General features: G+C 39.8%; 1 long non-coding RNA gene across 1 annotated transcript; it reads right to left on the bottom strand.

The window, feature by feature from the left end:
- Positions 1-426: 426 nt before the first annotated feature.
- LOC117096986 lies at positions 427-4,834 on the bottom strand. The gene is made up of 3 exons (XR_004442744.1): positions 4,690-4,834; positions 2,891-2,946; positions 427-2,803 (listed from the first exon to the last, which is right to left on the bottom strand). It is a non-coding gene; the product is annotated as an uncharacterized LOC117096986 (long non-coding RNA).
- Between the last annotated feature and the right edge of the window lie 3,938 nt (positions 4,835-8,772).

Here is an 8,772-nt window from a genome sequence, read left to right on the forward strand (position 1 = left end):
CTTAGTTACCTCCTAAAGGCTCAGTCTCCAAATACAGTCACATTTGGGATTAGGGCTTTAATATGTGAATTTGGAGAGAGGAGTAGAAACAATTCAATCCCTAGAATCTATCGAAGGGCATCTTGGTTGCTTCCAAGTTTTGACAGCGCCATAAACACCTGTGTGCAAGATTTTTGTGGACATAAATTTTCAAAATCTTTGGGTAAATACTATTGAGTGTGACTGCTGGATTATGTGATAAGAGTATGTGTAAGAAACTGCCAAACTGTCTTCCAAAATGACTGTACAATTCTGCATTCTCACCAGCAATGAAAGTTCCTATTGTACCACATCTTCTCCAGCATTATTATCAATGTTCTGGATTTTGGCCATTCTAATAGTTGTGTAGCGGTATCTCATTTTTTAATTTAAATTTCTCCAATGATATGTGATGTGGAGCATCTTTTCATATGCTTATTTGCCATCTGTCTTTATCATCTTTGGTGAGAAGTCCGTTCAGGACTTTTGCCCATGTTTTAATTGGGAAATTGTGTTTTAATGCAAGATTTAATTTTATAGACTAGTAAAGTTTTAAAACAACCTGTGAATCTAGACATTTAAAAAGCATTGGAACAATTTGTGAAATTTATAAATACAGTCCTTAGAGTTCTGAAGAATTTGACACTTTTTTGTGTCTGCAAAGTTTTTATTATTTAGGTCATTCAAATCCACATGAAAATAGGCTTTGGCTAAGGTAAATCCACTTTCTATATAAATATGAGATTCTCAGGTATTTTGGTTTTTAAGGAATAATAACACACATATTGAGGAACACAAGAGGGCATCACTTTCTAATATCTTTAAGAGCAAGGCAACATTGCCCAGATGCCATTCCACCTCTGCTTATCCCATTCCAGCACCTGCATTCTTTGGCTTGGACTATGTCACACATCTTCTCAAAGCAGTCACAGAAAGGAGAATAATGTCTTCATAATTGGCTTAGACCAATAAGGACCTAGTCTTGGGCTTAGGGATGGGGCTCTCCGCCTCTGAATTATATGGCCATGTGGAAGAGGTGGCTGTCTGAAGAAAATCAAAGTACTATTGTTAAGGAGACATGTTGGTGGCTAAACCCCATTTCCACAAATAAGTTTTCTTACTCTGACCTTGGAAGCTAAAAAATCTGGTACTGAGGGAGAGTTGTCACACAAAGGGTATGTACCAATCTGAGGGAGAGAATCATGTAGCAAAAAAATAATATGGAGAGCATGGGGGCAGTGAACCCCAGGTAGAGACGGGCTTGGGAGGGGATTCAGGCAGAAATAGCGGTCATGAAGCTGATCCCAAAGGAAGGAAAGCAAACTTCAAAGGCCAGCTTGGCTGGCTGCAAATTTTGCCTTGGGCCATCAAACTCAAATGTTTGTGTAACTCATAAATAAACCAAAAGCTCTAGGCAGTTACAGCACAGTTATAAGTTGAGGGTAAGGACTATGAGCTGTTTCTTAAAATAATTAAGTCAAGGGGGGATCTCACCTCTCTTGACATTTATGGGGTCTTATTTACTGCACAAAGGCATTGCATATTTATGTGGAGGTAAAGAGCAGGATCAGCTATATAATTTGCAAGGCCCAGTGCAAAATGAAAATTCAGAGCCCCTTGTTAAAAAAATTATTAAGAAATTCAAATCACTCAGTGCCTCTTCAGACTTTACAGAGAGCAATCCTCCCTCTAGAAATCACTTCATGGCTGTGTAATTTGTGTAGTTGTACAAGGTTCCCATGCTTAGAGAGGTCCCACATTTTGTTTAATCATTAACATTATGGTTTCTAGCTGCAGTTTCTGACTACGATTCTACAACTGAGGGCAAATTAGTTTTTTTCAGATCTCAGTTTGCGTATTTCTTAGAACTGATCTATAGTTTTCAAACCTTTTATTTTAAAGCAGTAGAACCTCCTTTACATCAAAATTTTTACTTGGAGTCTGCTGTGGTCTGAATATTTTTGCCTCTGCAAGATTTATGTTGAACCCTAATCATCAGTGTGATACTGTAAGGAGGCGGAACTCTTGGGAAGTGATTTGGTTATCAGGGTGGGACCCTCATAAATGGGATTAGTGCCCTTACGAGGGCTGAAGAAACCATAATTTTTCCACCACGTGAGGATGTAGTAAAGTAGAAAATAGATCCTCACCAGACACAAAATCTGCCATGACCTAGATCCTTCCCAGTCCCTAGTTCTAGAAGAAGTAAATTTCTGTTGTTTAAGCCACCCAATTTATGAAATTTTGTTATAGCAGCCTTGATGGACTGAATACAGGACGGAATGATTAGAGTCCTAAATATAAAACAGATAAAAGAGAAAGTATCTAATTAAAATCTCCTCTCTAATAGAAGGAGCCCATGAAATTCCACAGAAGAAATTGATAACACTCCATTGCGATCTAGTTTGCCAACTACAGCCCTCAGGTCAGCAGCCCTCAGCTGCTAGCTGTCTTTGTATATAAGTTTTATTTGAACATAGCCATGCTCATTTGTTTACATGTCATTTCTGGCTGCTTCTGCTCTACAGAGTTAGAGTTGAGTAGTCTTGACAGAGTCCACATGACTGGCAAAGCCTAAAATATTTACTTTCAGGTCCTTAACAGAAAAAGTTTACCACTTCTTGATCTAGATTATTTATGCTGATGACACTGGGAGGATGGCAAGGACAAGGCACAGAGGTTCCCAGGCTTGGAGAATGGGCAGGCTAACAAGGCAGGAAGTTAGATATCAGCTAACAATCAAGAGACAAATGTGGAGCTAGTGTGTGTCACATGGATCCAGACCCTGAAATAAAATAGAAACCTAATTACCAAGACAGAGACACAAGACTGAAATGAGAAAAGCAGCAAGTTTGCCCACATGCCAACTTACCTGAAGTATGGATTAGTCCTGAGATTTCTCCCCAGAGTGGTTTAGATTCCAGAGCCCTGCAGGGAAATAGAGTTGGAGAATAAAGAAGTACTGGGACAGGGAGCAGGTGGGTCCTCCTCAAAGTTATAGAGATGAGAAGATAATGGCCCCTGGAAGGGTAAGAGAGTGCAAACATAAAATACTCATGTCAGTAATAAATCAAATATAGAGAATAAATAGGCCAGGTGTGGTGACTCGTGCCTGTAATTCTAGCACTTTGGGAGGCTGAGGTGGGCAGATCACCTGAGGTCAGGAGTTTGAGACCAGCCTGGCCAACATGGCAAAACCCATCTCTACTAAAAATACAAAACTTAGCCAGGTGTGATAGCACACCTGTAAATCCCAGCTACTTGGGAGACTCAGGCAGGAGAATCACTTGAACCCGGGAGATCGAGGTTGTAGTGAGCTGAGATCGTGCCACTGCACTCCAGCCTGGGCAACAGAGCAAGAGTCTGTCTCAAAGAAAGATAGATAGATAGATAGATAGATAGATAGATAGATAGATAGATAGATAGATAGATACTAAGTAGGAAAAACCCAGAGAGAACAGAGTAATAACTAAAACAAAATACACTGTTTCCTAAACATCTTTAGTTAGTACTATAAAAATGAATGAGATTACATACATGTACAAGGCAGTCTTTGACTTCAAGAATTATACATAGAAGTCAGAAAATACACTGGAATATAATCCTGTGTATTTGAGGCTCCCTGTGGTAGTTTTAAAGTAGAGATCCCGAGGTACTTCCCCATACCTACTGAATCAGAGTCTCTGTGGCTGGGACTTGGGGAAAGTAATGGGCTGAACTGTGTATTGTGTCCCCTACAAAGTCACATGTTGAAGCTCTCAACTCTAGTACCTCAGAATGTGCCTATATGTGAACTTGGGGGCCTTTAAAGAAGTGATTAAGTTAAAATGAGGCTGTTAGGGTGTGCCTTAATCCAATCTGACTGTTGTCCTTGTCAGAAGAGGAAATATGAACACACAGAGAGACACCAGAGGTGCACATGCCCAGAGGGATGACCATGTGAGGGCACAGCAAGAAGATGGCCACCTACAAGCCAAGGAAAGAAGCGTCAGAAGAAACAAAATCTGTTGAAACTTTAATCCTGGATTTCGAGCCTCCAGAACTGTGAGAATATAAATTGCTGTTGTTTAAGCCATCCAGTCTCTGGTATTATTACGGTGGCCCTACCACATGAATAGATCATGTGTGATATTTGAATGTCTACACAGGTAATTCTGACACTCACACTGAGTTGACAACCACTTGGTTAGAGTTAAGATGCAGACCCAGGAGGAAGATAAGGAAAAGGTGCTGAAGAATGGATAGAGGAAATGTTGCCTTATAAATATAAAAGAGATGAGCTTTGTGTTGCCTGTGAGGTTCCCCATGCCTGTTACTTTGGTTCTCAGCCCTGAAGCAGCGTGGTTGTGCTGTCCACATAAAACTCTTCATTTGCTGGGTGCGGTGGCTCATGCCTGTAATCCCAGCACTTTGGGAGGCTGAGGTGGGCAGATCACCTGAGGTCAGACCAGCCTGGCCAACATGGTGAAACCCCATCTCTACTAAAAATACAAACATTAGCCAGGCATGCTGGCAGGTACCTGTAATCCCAGTTACTCAGGAGGCTGAGGCAGGAGAATGGCTTGAACCTGGGAGGTGAAGATTGCAGTGAGCCGAGACCGCACCATTGCACTCCAGCCTAGGCAACAAGAGCGAGTCTTCGTCTAAAAAAAAAAAAAAATCTTTATTTACCATCTTAGTGCTGCTTCTGTTGGTTTGAGTTGAATCAGGTCAGTCTTCTTCTTGTTCTTGGGAAGTTTTACCCCCAGTCAATGGGAAGCTAGTATGTTTTCCTATCATGTACTCTTGATTGCCTCCCTCTCCTGTTGTCATGTTGGAAACTGTGCAAGAGACAGAAGCCAAGAACTAAGGCTTTTCTTACCACTAAACAAACTATTTTTAAACTAGACAAAATAAGGGCCATTTCTTCGGGGGCAGAGTCATCTCGTGGCTATCTATGGCTTGTTGTTATAAATCCAATTTCTCAAAAAGAGTTCCAGCATTAGCAGATTTTAATGAAGTAGTTATTAAGCATATTTGGCTCTGAGGAATGCAAATTTATTTCCTAATGATCTTTTTCTGACTGAAAATAGCAAGTCTTGAATATGTTAATCTGTGCAGGGAATATTAATGTTTTCTTAATTTTTCTCGGTGATATTGAATCAAAATGGCTTTTGGTAAATCAGTCAACTGAAGCAATAGCTAAGGACACCAAACTCCTGTCTCTTATTACTTAACATGATATATATTCAACTAAAATTACATTTTCTTAGTGCTTTGAATGGAAAAGTTCCAGAAAGTAACCATTTGATTTAAAACTCCTAGCTCTTTTTAAAGCAAAGTATCATCTCCTTTTAAAGGTTAGATTTCAGGAATAACATCAGCAAGATATCAGAGTAGGAGACACCAGCCTTCACCTGCCCACAAAAAAATAATAATTAGACATCTATCCACAAGTGAAACTAGCTCTGGAGAGCTCAGGCATCAATTTGAGAAGCTGCAGCAACACAGCAAAGCAAAACAAACAAACAAAACAACAACAAACAACAACACCACAAAGAATAATTGCATAAAAGGCATAGGAACAACAGTTTCATTTTGCCTGCACCATCTCATCCCCTGAGGCTGTCACTGCTCAGTGCTAAGAGGAAACTACCCAGTGCACAAGTTCGCCTCACAGGGACAAGAAGAGCGGAATGAATGACCAACTTCCCCAGTCTTTTGGGGGCATTGCCCTAAGGATCTGCTTTGGCTTCACCTTACCCAGATCCCTGGGGACACCAACATAGCTGAGACATCTGGAGAGGACTAAAAACATGACATATATTCAGCTAAAAAACAAAGAAGGCTGGAGGCTATCAGTGTCAGCCATATGGTGGATGCTATTGTGACCCCCCATGGCTTGATCCTCAGCTCTCGCCACTGAGGACCTCAACAGCTCTTGTGGTGTTTCACAGCATCCTCCTCAACAGCCAGCTCCTCTGAGGACCCCATGGTGTTCATCATTGTGGATCCAAGCGGTCTGCTCCACAGGGGATGCCAAAAGCTTTTGCCTTTGAGATCTGTGGTCTTTGCAGACTCCAGCTGTCTGAGCTGTCACCCTTTTCTCCCCTTCTCAGAGCTTTCTTTCCACCATGGGTGCCCCATCCCCACACACAGCCTGGCTACTGCATGCACATGCTTGCAGATGACTTGGGTTCCTGCATCAAGCCATGACATGCAGTGCTGTATGTATGCCCATGGTGATCCTGCAAGCATGTGTGTTTACACAGCTGACACTGACCCCACTGCCAGCCTTCACTACCATTCAGTCACCTGCAGCTAGCCGTCAGCTCTGGTCCTGACAGCAGTGAACATGCACCAGCTAGCCCCAACTCCCTCACCACCAGGCACATGCCTTCAGCTGTTCCTTGCAGTTGAGCTCATACATACTGGCAGACCCAACTCCTGCAGCCACACTTGCATGTACAGCTCGTCCCTGAAGCCACACATGTGTAAACTTCAAGTCCTGATGTCCACCGCTGTTTGCCCTTGTCCCTTGCTACTGAAGACAGAGGCACTGCTGAGGACCCTAAGAGCTTTTTTACTTACTGTGGATCTCCTGCAGTTCTTATCAATAAGGGTTTTGCTGCTGCTGACATCATGGACCACAGCTTTCTGAGCTGATAAGACTCTACACCAACCCCACACAAGACCCAGAGCTACTTTATGCTCCTACATTTGATATCTGGTGATATAGTATGCTCCAGGGCCCCCTCACCCCACTGATAAACGTCTTTTCTTACCACAGCCAGTCAACTAAATCTGGAAAAGGTCTTCGAAGGTACAGACACCTGTCTGTTTACCTATATATCAAACCTGCACAAACAAGGATCACAAGAAACCAGGGAAACAAGACACCAAACAAGAAACAAATAATTGTTATAAAGAAGCTCAGCAGAGAACAAGAGAACATAGATAAATGATTTAATGAAATCAGGAAAACAATATGAGAACAAAATGAGATGTTCAAAAAAGAGAGAGAAAACAGAAAAAGAGAGAACCAAACAAATTTTGAAGCTGAAAGAAGACAGTGACTGAACTAGAGAATGCAATAGAAAGTTTCAATAGACTCAGTCAAGCCAAAAAATCAGAATTTGAAGACATGTCATTTTAAATTATCAAGACATAAAAGAAAAACTGAAAAAGAATAAAAGGGAATGAAGAAAGCCTATGAGATTTTTGAGATCCCATCAAAAGAGCTAATATTTATATTATGGAATCTTCAGAAGGAGAAGACAGAGAGGGAAAAGGACAGAAAACTATTTAAAGAAATAATGGCTGAAAATTGTCCAAGTTTGGGAAGAGATATGGAAATCCAAGTACATGAAGCTCAGTGGTGGTCCCCAAAGACTTCACTGACACATATTTTAATCAAACTATCGAACACAAAGACAAAAGAGAGAAATTTGAAAGCAACAAGAGAAAAGAGGCTCATCAAACACAAGAAAATTTCTATGAGGCCATCAGCAGAAACCTTGCAGGTCAGGAGAACTTGGAATGATATATTCAGAGTGCTGGAAAGAACCTCTGCCAAACAATAGTTCACCTGGCAAAGCTATTGTTCATAAACGAAGGATAGATAAAAATTTCCTCAGAGAAACAAAAGTTAAGGGAGATCATCATTATTAGACCTGCCTTAAAAATAATGCTAAAGAGAGTTCTTCAACCTGAAATGAAATAATGCTCATTAGTAATGTAAATACATATGAAAATATAAAACTCACTTGGAAAGATAATTATGTAGTTAAATTCAGAATGCTCTAGTGCTGTAATAATGGTATGTAAATCACTTATAACTCTAGCACAAAGATTAAAAGTCAAGGTATTAAAAACTGTAATAATTTATTAGTGGGTTCATAATATAAGAAGTTATATATTAAAAACATAAAATTGGGCAGAGCTTGTGTAGTGATCAAAGTTGTTATTAGATTAAAATAGCTTCTTGTAACTATTAGATGTTTTATGTAAGCCTAACAGTAACCACAAAACAAGTATCTATATTAGATACACAAAAGATAAAGAGAAAGAAATCAAAGCATACCACTACATAAAATAAATCAAAAAGATAGCAGAAGAGGAAGAAAGGAACAAAGAACTTACCAGTCAGAAAACAATTAACAAAATGGCAATAATAAGTTGTTACCTCTCAATAATTATGTTAAATGTAAATGGACTAAATGCTCTACTCAAAAGACATAGAGTGCCTGAATAGATCAAACACACACACACACACACACACAAGACCCATCTATATGATGCCTACAAGAGACTCACTTCAGCTTTAAAGACACACATAGATTGAAAGGAAATAAATGAAAGAAAGACTTTCCATGCAAATGGAAACTAGAAAAGAGCAGGGGTAGCTATACCTATATCATACAAAATAGACCTTAAGTCAAAACTGTAAAAGAAACAGTCATTATATAACAATAAATGAGTCAATTTATCAAGAGGATATATCAATTGTAAATATATAGGCACATAGCACTGTAACACCTTAATATATAAAACACATATGAATAGCTCTACAGAGAGAATTAGACCACTAAAAAATAGTAAAGTAATATTTCACTTTCAACAATGGATCGATTATCCAGACAGAAAATCAATAACATTGGACTTGAATACTATAGACAAATAAACCTAACAGACATAAACTGAACATTCCACTCAACATGGTAGAATATTCTCCTCAATTGCACCCAGAACAGTTTCCAGAAAGGATCATATGCT

This window comes from Trachypithecus francoisi, unplaced genomic scaffold, assembly GCF_009764315.1.
Source record: "Trachypithecus francoisi isolate TF-2019V2 unplaced genomic scaffold, Tfra_2.0 Lachesis_group15, whole genome shotgun sequence".
Lineage (NCBI taxonomy): Eukaryota > Metazoa > Chordata > Mammalia > Primates > Cercopithecidae > Trachypithecus > Trachypithecus francoisi.